The sequence below is a fragment of the Diadema antillarum genome, unplaced genomic scaffold (assembly GCF_040938485.1).
Source record: "Diadema antillarum isolate AM-2024a unplaced genomic scaffold, OU_Dant_1.0 seq00000847_RagTag, whole genome shotgun sequence".
Taxonomy (NCBI): Eukaryota; Metazoa; Echinodermata; class Echinoidea; order Diadematoida; family Diadematidae; genus Diadema; species Diadema antillarum.
In genome coordinates, this window is record NW_027271721.1 from 963,759 (window position 1) to 975,000 (window position 11,242).

An 11,242-nucleotide genomic window follows, 5' to 3' on the forward strand; every position below is an offset into this window, starting at 1 on the left:
TTGTTGTTTTCATATATGAGTATTCGTTTTTGGTAAGTTTGAAATCATTTCTGGCCTACATAATATTCTAAGAATTCATATTTCCTTGGAAACCTGCAATTCCTCCCAGCCTTTGCTATTCGTAGGTCTTCTCCTTTTTTTTCTCTCTCTCTCTGCTGTTTCGCATCTGCAATATCAGCATAATGACGGTCAATGTACACTTTTCACTGATTTTTTAAATATTTTTTTTTGTGTATATAATGTATATTGTCTCTTTACAAGGTATAATTTTTTTTTAGAAATATAACAAAAATAAACTGAATAATAAAAATAAGCTGAAACTAAATACAAGATGACAAATATATCACTACAAGAGTGTAAAGGAATGCAATCGGAGCAATTGGAAAGCTCCCTCCTTCATTTTGGTCGTAATATATACAATTTTCGGGGACATGGACCAAATAAATGCCCTCGTATAAAGTAAGGTGAAATTTGTGCCGCAGTGTTCTTACTCGACGCCGGAATTCGGCTGCTCTCTGTACAAACAAGTGTGTGTCGCCGATGCTCCATTTTCAGGATGCTGTTAACTTGATTCTAAAGGCAAGACTGATGTCGAGAGTACATCCAAAGGATGGCGGTAAGGGGTAGCCCCTCTCGTCTCTCATCAAAGGAAATCAAATCTGCCTGGAGTCCCATCTTATGATTGTTGGATTTTTGTTGTCGGTGAAAGCATGTGATATCAATCCACCAAAATTACCGTGATTGGGTGTTTCTGGGGTAAAATTTAGGGTAATGTCGGAAATTTAGGTCGTGTTGTCGTGTCTATATCGGAATGAAAAATAGGGCACGTTAGAGTCAGGGGGCTTTGAATATTAGTTTGCTTTTATTTTTTGCGTGTCGTCCTCATTGCTTTGTACCATTACTGTCTGCTAATCTCGACGAAAGAGTGATCTATAGCTGTTTTTTATTACAACCAGCTCTGCGAAAACACAGTATCAGGGCAAAACACTGCATTTCTAGGTTTTCAAATATTGATGAAGAGAGAATGAAGCAAGCAAGTGACAGACTGCAAGTAACAGTAGTATAATTGATGACATGTATTGACCTGAAGTTGACCTGCGTTTTAACACATCATCATTACCCAGGTCAATATAAGCATGAACTGCATCTGCTCTTCACTCATTCAGCTTTGCGAAGAAAAAAAGAAAGAGTCTGCTCATGGGCACAAGTGCCATAAAGAGGTTCGAACCCAAGGCTTTTCGTTGAGGACAGAGTTCAATATTCACTGGACCACGAAAACTCAAAATGACGTCACGCTCGATGGCAGCTACGGTAAACTTTCTATACAGAAGGCGCGAAAATTGAACCGAACTCATTTTCAAGATTTTGTCCGCCAAATCAAGGCATCAGTGACATAGAGCGGAAGAGGAGACTGTCGTCACGGGTCATAGCTCAGCTTCCTGTCTGTTCACCCTGGTGTCATTGGTCGAGCCCTCTAGATCATGGCTACCTCTTTGGTCAAGGGAGATGAAGAGCGTTTATCGCGGTGGAATTGTTACGACTCTCTGGACGTGTCTCGTTCAAGTTTCCCGCGAAATACGAGAAACTGAAGGAAGAGAGAGATATTATGCTCCTCACCTCTGCCTGGGTCATAGAAAACAGAATAAGGCACAACATTGAAGTATATATAGGCAATTGGACTTGGTTTATAAGACTCCAAGAAAACTGTTCATCTAAAGTTAGTACAAAGGGAGGAGATGAGACAGTGTCCGTTCTCTGGGATGCTTTTATGACATTTTTTAACAATTGTCAAGATGACAACGAGGATGCCGTTTTGACGATAATTTGTAAGGCGATCGTGAGGCATCTAAGTGAAAGCTTTATTATTTCCCTCATCCGCCATTCTTCAATTGGCAATAGCAGTGATTATGATTCATCAGAAACAGTGTCCAGTCTGATCAGGATCAAGTTACGATATTGTGCATGATATCAGGGTGGCAGGTGAGTGTAATTGTTATTGGTAGTTGGTATCTTCACAAATTGAGCGGAGTCGAAACTGATGGCAACTGGAGTGTATGTGATGTTCAAAACAAGAGAAAGCTATACGGTGAGTATATACTTGTAAAGCCACATGCTGTGAGGTCTCGCCGCATCCATGGCTGGGACAGCATCTCATCCCGGCATGGCATCCCGTCGCATGTTAATCGGACGAACATGTCGAGACAATCTCTTCCATCATTCATCTCGTCCCCAGTGCGGCAAGAGCCAAAATTGGAGTCTTCATTTCCAGGTGTCCATGCGTGTCAGACGCCGGGCAATCGCATACATCGGGGAGGAAGGACTAGACACTTTGTCGCTGACTCTTCTCATCTATGCGGACCGACAGGTAGACTGATCTCCCCGTCAGGTACCCGAGGACGGAGAAATGAATAAACCACGCTTTGTGTCTCTTCGTCTTCACTCGGCTCGTTAGGCGAGCATTGTCGGGAGAGTTCACCACTCCGGATCGACCCTTCCTCCTCGCAGGGGTCAACATTCTCCGGCCCGTTTAACTCATCCGCTGCCATTCCCAGATATCGTCCCGGATACCATGCAGGTTTGGCGTCGTCATTTGACCGTGCCTTCCTAGTGATTTCATGAATCTATTGACCATCTAGACTAATTTTTCTTTTTCACCAAGGGGGCATGACCTATTACAGTTTTCAAAAAGCCCATTGAATCCACAATACTATCCATTTTCACAGAAGTAGAAGATATAAAGTTGATTGCTGTTTTTCGACAACGAATAGTTATCCGTCTCTTGCAAACCCTCCCTAATCTCCACAACATGCAATCTCTATGATAAACTGTTTAAAGATGATGTATTTACAATTTCAGATCAGCAGATCTTGATGATGAGGAGAACGAATCCATTCTTCCTTTTATATCCCCTAAAATTGATATTGTGGACTTCCGATTGCCTTTAGATGAACCATTTCTACCCTCTCACGTCTCTGTGCGTAAAATGTTTGCAAGACGAATTATATTCAGCCTGAGTACTGTTTTTTTTCTTTGCACACTGACGGCGAATTCCGCTATTGCAAAGAATGCATAGATCCTTACATTAATTTTGTGATTCAAACCACTAAACCTGTAGGCCTACGCTCACAAGTATTTGAGATTCTTCTCTATCATTTTCCCAGAACCACAGATCTGCATGCCTTGCTTGTAGATAAAAACTAATGCAAGTTAGCAATTCAATATAGAACATTTCAAATCGTTGTACTTTTCGCAACAAAGTAGACACATTAGTGTCATATTGAGATATTGTATTGTATATAATATCTAACAGAACGGAGGCAATGTTTGTATCGACTCTCCCTGTCTTTTAATTCGCCTGCATCCCATTAAGAGAACATACAGTCCTCTCACTCTCACAAGCTTCGAACATTGGATCTTGTTTTTACTCCTGTTTTAGACCATGAAGGTTGCAAAACCTCTATGGAGAACATAGTTAATGCACCGTGTCCTGAGTGTATTTCGTGAGAGAAGACGTCAAACTGGATGAGACGTGTTCAGAGAAAGACTGACCTGTTTGTCCCCCAGCAGCACGAAGTAATCCAGGATGAATCGGGAGGCGTCATTCCCTAATATGATAGCTGGAAACTCACATGGTGCAAATCTCCTCGCCGTTTCACACATAATGAAAGTTCATCCACTTCCCTTTTCTGGCAAGAGATAACATTACAAAACGCTTGCAACCCCCGTTCGATTTGATTCATCAAAGAGGAACAATTGTGAATATTCCAGGTCTGAGCTTCGATAAATTTCATGTTTATTTGGGCCCCAATGACCAATATATTCCAGGATGTTTATGACTTCGTACTTTCTCCCGACTGACATATTCGGTTATTTCAGCAATATGTGAGATGAAGTGCTGTGTGGTCTCCTCTTAGATGAAATTAAGCAGCATTTACGGACGATGTGTCACTTTGACAATTGGTGCAGGGGGAGAAACAGAGTAAAGTTGGAGCTTTCAGATGTTATTTGTTCTGTCTCTCTTTTTTAAAATCATTTTCTTGCGGTAAATTAATATTGCTATCTATATATTGATCTCCATCCAGAAAACATACTACTTCGTCTAGATTGCAAAACCGTTAGCTCCCAAACTCCTGTAGGTGTATTCATAGTACTTGACTTGCCAGATTCAGGACTTAGAATCTGCTTAATTAAGCCCCCCCCCCCCTTCCCGACACTGACGATATAACATTCGTTTGATTTCAAAAATTCACTTGTTATACCAGTAACGTTGAACGGCTTCATCAGTCAAGGGCTCACACCTGTAAATAAAATGGAATGTCCCAGACCCCTTCACAAATTCGTACCAAAGATACCAAAATAAATGAAGAAAAAATCAATTAAGAATCAATGGTGTAGTTTGGCAAAAAACTGAATAGCTGTAGATATTAAGTATGAATTCCTCTACAAACTGCATTTTGGTTGGAAGATGAAAGCTTTTCTGATGGAATTTGAGGGGACTATATTTCATTGGGTACGTGTACGGAAAATAGGTGATTTTTTGAACAAGAACTCGTAGTCTGGCTTTGCGGACCCTTGGACAGAATTTGAGCCGAAGAACCCACCCTGGAAATTTGATGGATGAAAGGGTATATCTCACTTATCCAGGTTAGTGAAGCTGAAACATCTCATTTCTTCCAGCTATTTTACAGAATTTTTTGAAATTCGAATTCTATCACACGTCTCTATGGGGAATTATTTACCCGTGTGAGCCCTATAGAGAATGCACGCAATGCACACAAGTCTATGGGAAGTATTCATCCCATACAAGCTCTGCTGGTTTATGTTGATCTATTGTGTCAGATCTCTTCCTCCCTCCCCCTTCTCCCTCCTAACCCCCCCCCCTCTCCTCTACCCCCCTCCCCCCCCTCTGCTTGGCTACAATTTGTTTTCTTATTATGTTGTTGTGGTACTACATCTTTGTACATAGCAGTCATCAGTATCACAAAACTTTGAATGACTGTGTTATTTTAATGTATTTCTTTGTTTTGGCTACCACTGAAACAGCTCAAAATACATAAAGTTAGTCTGTTTGACAAAACAAAGTCTTTTAAAGTACTTTGTAGGCAACAAGGTGATGATGACACCCCCATAATCAAGGATAACTGCCTGCATCTATGTATTCATCTTATGAAGAACTGATCAACACTGCAAGATTTATTTTTGAAAAAAAAACAACCAAAGGGCATGATTTTCAAAAGTGTCCCTTTGAGAAGCTTTATAACACTTGAATGTGTAATTTCCCATATGATGTGGGGGCAAATATCATCAAAAACACATTTATGATGTTAAAAAGTCAAATGAGAAATATGACCTCCGCTATAGGGCTCACACCTGTAAATAAAATGGAATGTCCCAGACCCCTTCACAAATTCGTAACAAAGATACCAAAATAAATGAAGAAAAAATCAATTAAAAATCAATGGTGTAGTTTGGCAAAAAACTGAATAGCTGTAGATATTAAGTATGAATTCCTCTACAAACTGCATTTTGGTTGGAAGATGAAAGCTTTTCTGATGGAATTTGAGGGGACTATATTTCATTGGGTACGTGTACGGAAAATAGGTGATTTTTTGAGTGACAAGAACTCGTAGTCTGGCTTTGCGGACCCCTGGACAGAATTTTAGCCGAAGAACCCACCCTGGAAATTTGATGGATGAAAGGGTATATCTCACTTATCCAGGTTAGTGAAGCTGAAACACCTCATTTCTCCCAGCTATTTCACAGATTTTTTTTGAAATTTGAATTTTAACACACGTCTCTATGGGGAATTATTTATCCGTGTGAGCCCTTGATGTGAGTGAAACTTCCATTCGCGCCCTCCATAGACGAAGTTTGGAAATGCTCGTGCTGCACACGGCACGATCTGACACCATACCAGCATCTGAAGTAGAAATCGTTTTAATCTGGGGCTAAAGAACTGTTTCATTTTAACCATCATATTTTCACCATAGGCTGGCAATGTGTGTTCGTTGGCCTATAATCATTTCTACATATTTCGTGCCGCAGTCCCCCTGTGCAAGGACTTAATCGAAAGTGGTTGAAAAACAGTGTGGATACCTCTTTAATCCATCTTCCGCAAGACGTCACGAAATTCCATTATAAACGTTTACCCAAATCGCATCCCTTGTTTGTTTGTCAGGCATACGGAAAGGCCATGCGTGTGATATTATTATTATCTTTTTTTTTCTTTTGGGGTGGGAGATCCCCTTAATTGCACCTTTACATTCCCCTCCAGCCTGTTATTGCAGGGCAAACTTGGCCGCATGATTCAATCAAGTCATTTCACCGGCAGATGCGTGCCGGTGACTCGCAGAAATTGGATTTCGGTTCGGGAGGGGCGCACGAATCTGCAAGCGGAGAGAAGAGCGAGGGGAAAATAGGATTTAATGGAATGAGCCTCACTTTGGCTGAGGCGTCAATAAGGTCGTGCTTTCTCCAGCGTGTAGCTGTATAGCCTCTACCTCTACTGATGTGTGCATTTTTTCACAAACAGATATGGGAATCAGGGCGTAGAGCTTATGTTCCTACTTCTTATTCCTCCCTGTCTGTTTTTGCTTGTTCACTGTCGGCCTTTTTCTTTTACCACTTCAGTGAGGAGGTCACCACTGTAAGGCTGCTGTAGGCCTACATGTTTGTAGCTTATATCACAGTTAACCAGTACAAACAGCGCCTTGTACATGAAATCACGTTCCAAATCCTTACTTTTATTTTCACCTGCTCGTCTGAGTTTGTCTTTACTACGGAAATTATGTTCATCAACAGCCATTATTATGTTTATTATGGTTTAGTGGGTAAAACACTTACCTTTTAGAAAAGGGTCAGTACTCACGTTCGTGGACAAGATACCTTTTACCCACGCAGTTCCTCTAGACCCACGTGTGTGAATATATACATGACAATGTTATATATGGTGATAATATAGCAGGGCAGGGCAATGCTAGGCTACAAAGGATCTATACAAGATCGTATTGTTATTACTATTATTGTTATTGCTACTGTATTATTTTATCATCATCATTGTTATTGCCATTATCAATATCATCGCCTTCATTATCATAATAAACATAAAGAAATTACATGAGTATTTTATAGTTTTTATGACACCATGACATCATAATTGTTATAATGTTTAAGGCTTAAACGTTTTGAGCGCCCTGAATTGACTCGCAAGGATGAACGCAAATTGTATTCTCGCGCGGGGGAAAAAAAAAAACGGGGAGGTGGAACGAAATGGGCGTCACCTCTCCATAGAGAAAAATTTAATTATAACCTTGACCGCTTATTATGCTCACAATGCTTAATTCATATTCCTTGTTTACAAGCTGCCCGTGCTAGTTTGGGAACCCTCGCCTGATTACCTCCAGAAAACCGACAGGTGGCCCTCAGGAGGATGACGAGAACTTTCATTAGTTCGATGCCAATCAGGTTTTTAATTACGCCAAAACTTTTCCTATCTCGCTATTGATTCTGAAATTGCGCTACATGTAAGGGACATTTTGTTTGCCTTTCTAGAATAAAATGTGACATAATTTTATACGATCCAGTTATCCCATCTCAGTATGATTGTTAATCATGACAGGATATTGTAAATCTGACATTCATAAACATTCATTTTTTTAGGCGTCTTGACATCTGCCTAGATTTTTATTGTGATTGTATTACACGTTGATTGTATATTGTACCACTTGGTATGTGTATTTCATTGCTTCTGTTTGCTGGTGAACATGATATTTTGCGAATTGGGCCAGTGCCTTAATTTCATTGTGAGAAGTAATCTGCCTGAAATTTAGGTACATTGAAAACCACTTGAGCTAGGCGCCTTCTCCACCGTTTATAGGAGTTTTCTGTCGATGTTTGCCCGTGCGCGCACAGCAGTTTGTAGAGGATGAGAAAATGTCACCGTCAGAGAAGTAGAGACTAGGCGAACGTCTGTGATGCGGCGGGCTGGCAAGGGAGAAGCTCGCATCGGGCTAGCTCATCGGCTGGGAGAAAGTTCGTGCCAAGTTCAAGGCCATGTGACGCCCGTCGCAAAGCCAGCAGACATTTAACACAGCAAAGAGCCGTGAACGTTCATAAACATTCCACTCGTTACGGGCACGTGGAAAAGACAGCCTCGAGTCGTTCAGCCCCGTCACGTTGAAACCACCAGTACGGCAGAGGTGAAATGAGTTCTGATGGAGAAACGATTTGAGTGTGGGCCTCCCACCGGTGACATTCGTATTTTGAAGGAGATATAGGAAAAGATGAAATGACATGTGCGGCCCCACAGTGATGATATGCGGCCCTCGCCTTCCCGTAGTGACGTCAAAGTGCATTACGTAGCCTATGACTACGGCCAGGTATGAACAGGGGAGATGGAAAGATATGGCAAAAACAGGAGAAAAATCTGCATGTTGTGGGTGATTAGGTGCATGGAAAATATACTCTTCCGTCTGGCATATCAATCTTAGGATAAGGATTGTATGACGCTTTTTAAGACTCAGAGTAAAAGTGAGATCACTACCACAGCTATATACTTTTGCACTTTTGAAGTCGATCCTGCAAGAATGCATGTAGAGTTATAACTCATAACTGTCATGTCCAATAAAAAAAAAATATCGCAAATTCGTTCTCATTTTCTAGTAATTCCGTAATGTCAGTTCCCATTTTAAGTTTGGATAATATGATCTAATGAACAAACTGCACACCTTTCCCACTATTATACTCTAACTGATACTAACACGTCTATGGATAGCCTTTGTGCTGTCAGGGAGGCGGGAATTTCTCTTCCCACCTCCCTGGTGCAGTGAAACGTGTTGTGAATGAAATAACATTTTTTTAAAAATATATACTCTGTTCGTTTGAGTCCCATCATTTTCCGTCGAATTTTAAATATAGCTTGGCAAAAGGAGTGATAATTCTGATTGAAAATGTCAGCTTGAAAGGAAAATAGATAGAAATTACGATTTAATGGAAATTTGACTACCGGTAATATACACCGGATGCATGTTGAATAGTTATGATTATTTGAATACCAATAAATCCTCTCTATATATAGAATCTCAATGGAAATGCGAAGAAAATTAATAAAACTGTCTTGACAACGTAACTATGATATCACTTATGTACATCTCCGCGGAATGCCAGTAATTCAGGTTTACCCAACAGCTCCATTTTCGGCATGTTTCTCTTAAAGATCAAGACATGGTTAATAATAATGCTCAATATCTGAGTAAAATAACAACCCAACATCAACAGATCCTTCACTGAGCTGTGAGGATATCATTTTGTTTTTATCCTGACATGAACAAAGCAAACTAATTAGATTACAAGTTCAAGGAGAGGATATGTCAATCAGATTTCTATTACGGATTTTTGAAGTGTGCACACAGCAGGCAGCGCCCGATTTGTCATATTTTTCAGCTCGTTTGACATGATCAACTTTTGCTGAAACATGCGCTGACCTGCGACACTTGCCAAGATATCAGTTTTCCCGTTCAGTAGAAAAAAATATAGTGTTTTCCGGGATTTTTCCGCAAACTACACAGGAGCTTTAATTTGAGGACACTCTTGATAAAGGCCAATCAATCGATATAGGCGCCAAACACGCGAATCGTCTGGTGTGAGCGGGGCGCGCGAGATGCACAACCTAGGCTTTTCCGGTGTTTCACCAGTTCTGCCGGTTAGGGAGTGTTTGACATGTAATTGGGGGTTCTGAGAGATTTGATCACCAGTCTCGGCTGTTCAGCAGACTCGAGTTGACACACAGAAACGTGAGAGTGTGTATTCGGCAGCCATTTGAGACAAAGCATACTCCTTGCCTCCTCAAGTGAACACGTGATTTGAATCGAGTACATGTACTGATAGCAACGGAAGTCTCGTAAATACGTCTTCTATACCCTTTCCTGTCATGTCACACTGGTATGGTAAATAATGAAGAAAAATACACGTTTTGTTGCTGGCATACGGACAACAAACAGCTTCTTTTGTTCAGTAACTTTCTATCTTATGTCGACGACGAGATAGCTTGTTTCATGGGTGTTATTGAAACATAATGCAACGAGAGAATTTTGACAGACGACACTTTACACTGACAGTAAATTGCATTGAAATGATGATATTGAGTGAACAACACGATTTTACACTTTGTGGGCAAATTCCCCAGCACTTTCATAATATTCAATGAAAAACATATGAAATAAAAAACCTAAGTGATTCGTGTTTAACTATCGCTTAGTCATATGGCCATAAATCCAAAGTCATACAAACTTTATCTTTAAAGTCGACAAGGTGTTTGCATAAAGTAGTGTCAACAAACAGCAGTTTACTTCTGACGGAGTGCATGAAAGTTTGACATGCTGTGTAAAGTTCAGAGATTTGGTTTCCCTCGGCTAAACATGCTCGCAAGAAGGAAATAGGTCTAGATATCACGAGTAGAGTCTCTCACTCGACGTTCTGTCACACACTCTGGGACACATTTCGTCGACAACCCTTTGCCGATGTCGATGATATCGTCTGAATAACCGACGAAATGGCTTGGTATCAGAAGATGGAAAATGGCACCTCCTGGTTTGAATCACTTTTGACCTATCTCCTGTATCTGTCCAAGACTATGTCTCCATCCGAAATAAATTTGTGGTGAAAAGGAAGAGGAACAGCACGAGCTGTTGGGCCACCAATTCTGATCAGCTGCATCCTTTGTCGGGCCATTCCGCCACAGTAATATTCCCGCGGTCTGTTTGTTGTCGATCACCGTAAATGAGTTTCCACCCTCACCCCTGCGCTCTTGATGGAAATGTTTACTTGAGAAGATCTTCAAGAAAACCAAGCAGGAAAAGCAATGGTTAGTACACACCTCCTTTTTTTATCTATTCTCTTTTTTTTTGGGGGGGGGGGAGAGGGGGAGGGTGCCTCCCATAGACAGAAATGATGATGCCACAAAGTGCTATTTAAAAAAAGCAAACGAACCAATGATTCGCGCACTTCACAACGTGTCATCGTGACGTCATCATTCTTACAGGAGTGTGATGAGGTTGTAAACACTCGAGTACAGATCCTGCGTTAGTCTGGTGACTATAGTGTATTATTACGTGTATAATTACTTTTAATCTTGGTGTGAAGTGGCAATCAGATATCCACGTGTACAAACGAAATGCCTCATTTTATATTGGATGTCGGAAGCAACTGTCTTGTGTAGATGTAAACGGACAGATCAACATCTATA

General features: G+C 40.8%; 1 long non-coding RNA gene across 3 annotated transcripts in view; it reads left to right on the forward strand.

Moving 5' to 3' along the window:
- Window positions 1-11,242, forward strand: part of LOC139740323 (uncharacterized) — a 67,257-nt gene that overhangs the window by 17,165 nt on the left and 38,850 nt on the right. For 2 of the 3 annotated variants that reach the window (XR_011711556.1, XR_011711554.1), the window contains exon 1: window positions 10,498-10,861. The exons of the other annotated variant lie outside the window; for it this stretch is intronic. This is a non-coding gene — a long non-coding RNA (uncharacterized lncRNA). Of the gene's footprint in view, window positions 1-10,497; window positions 10,862-11,242 lie in introns of those variants that run through there. 3 annotated transcript variants of the gene reach the window in all.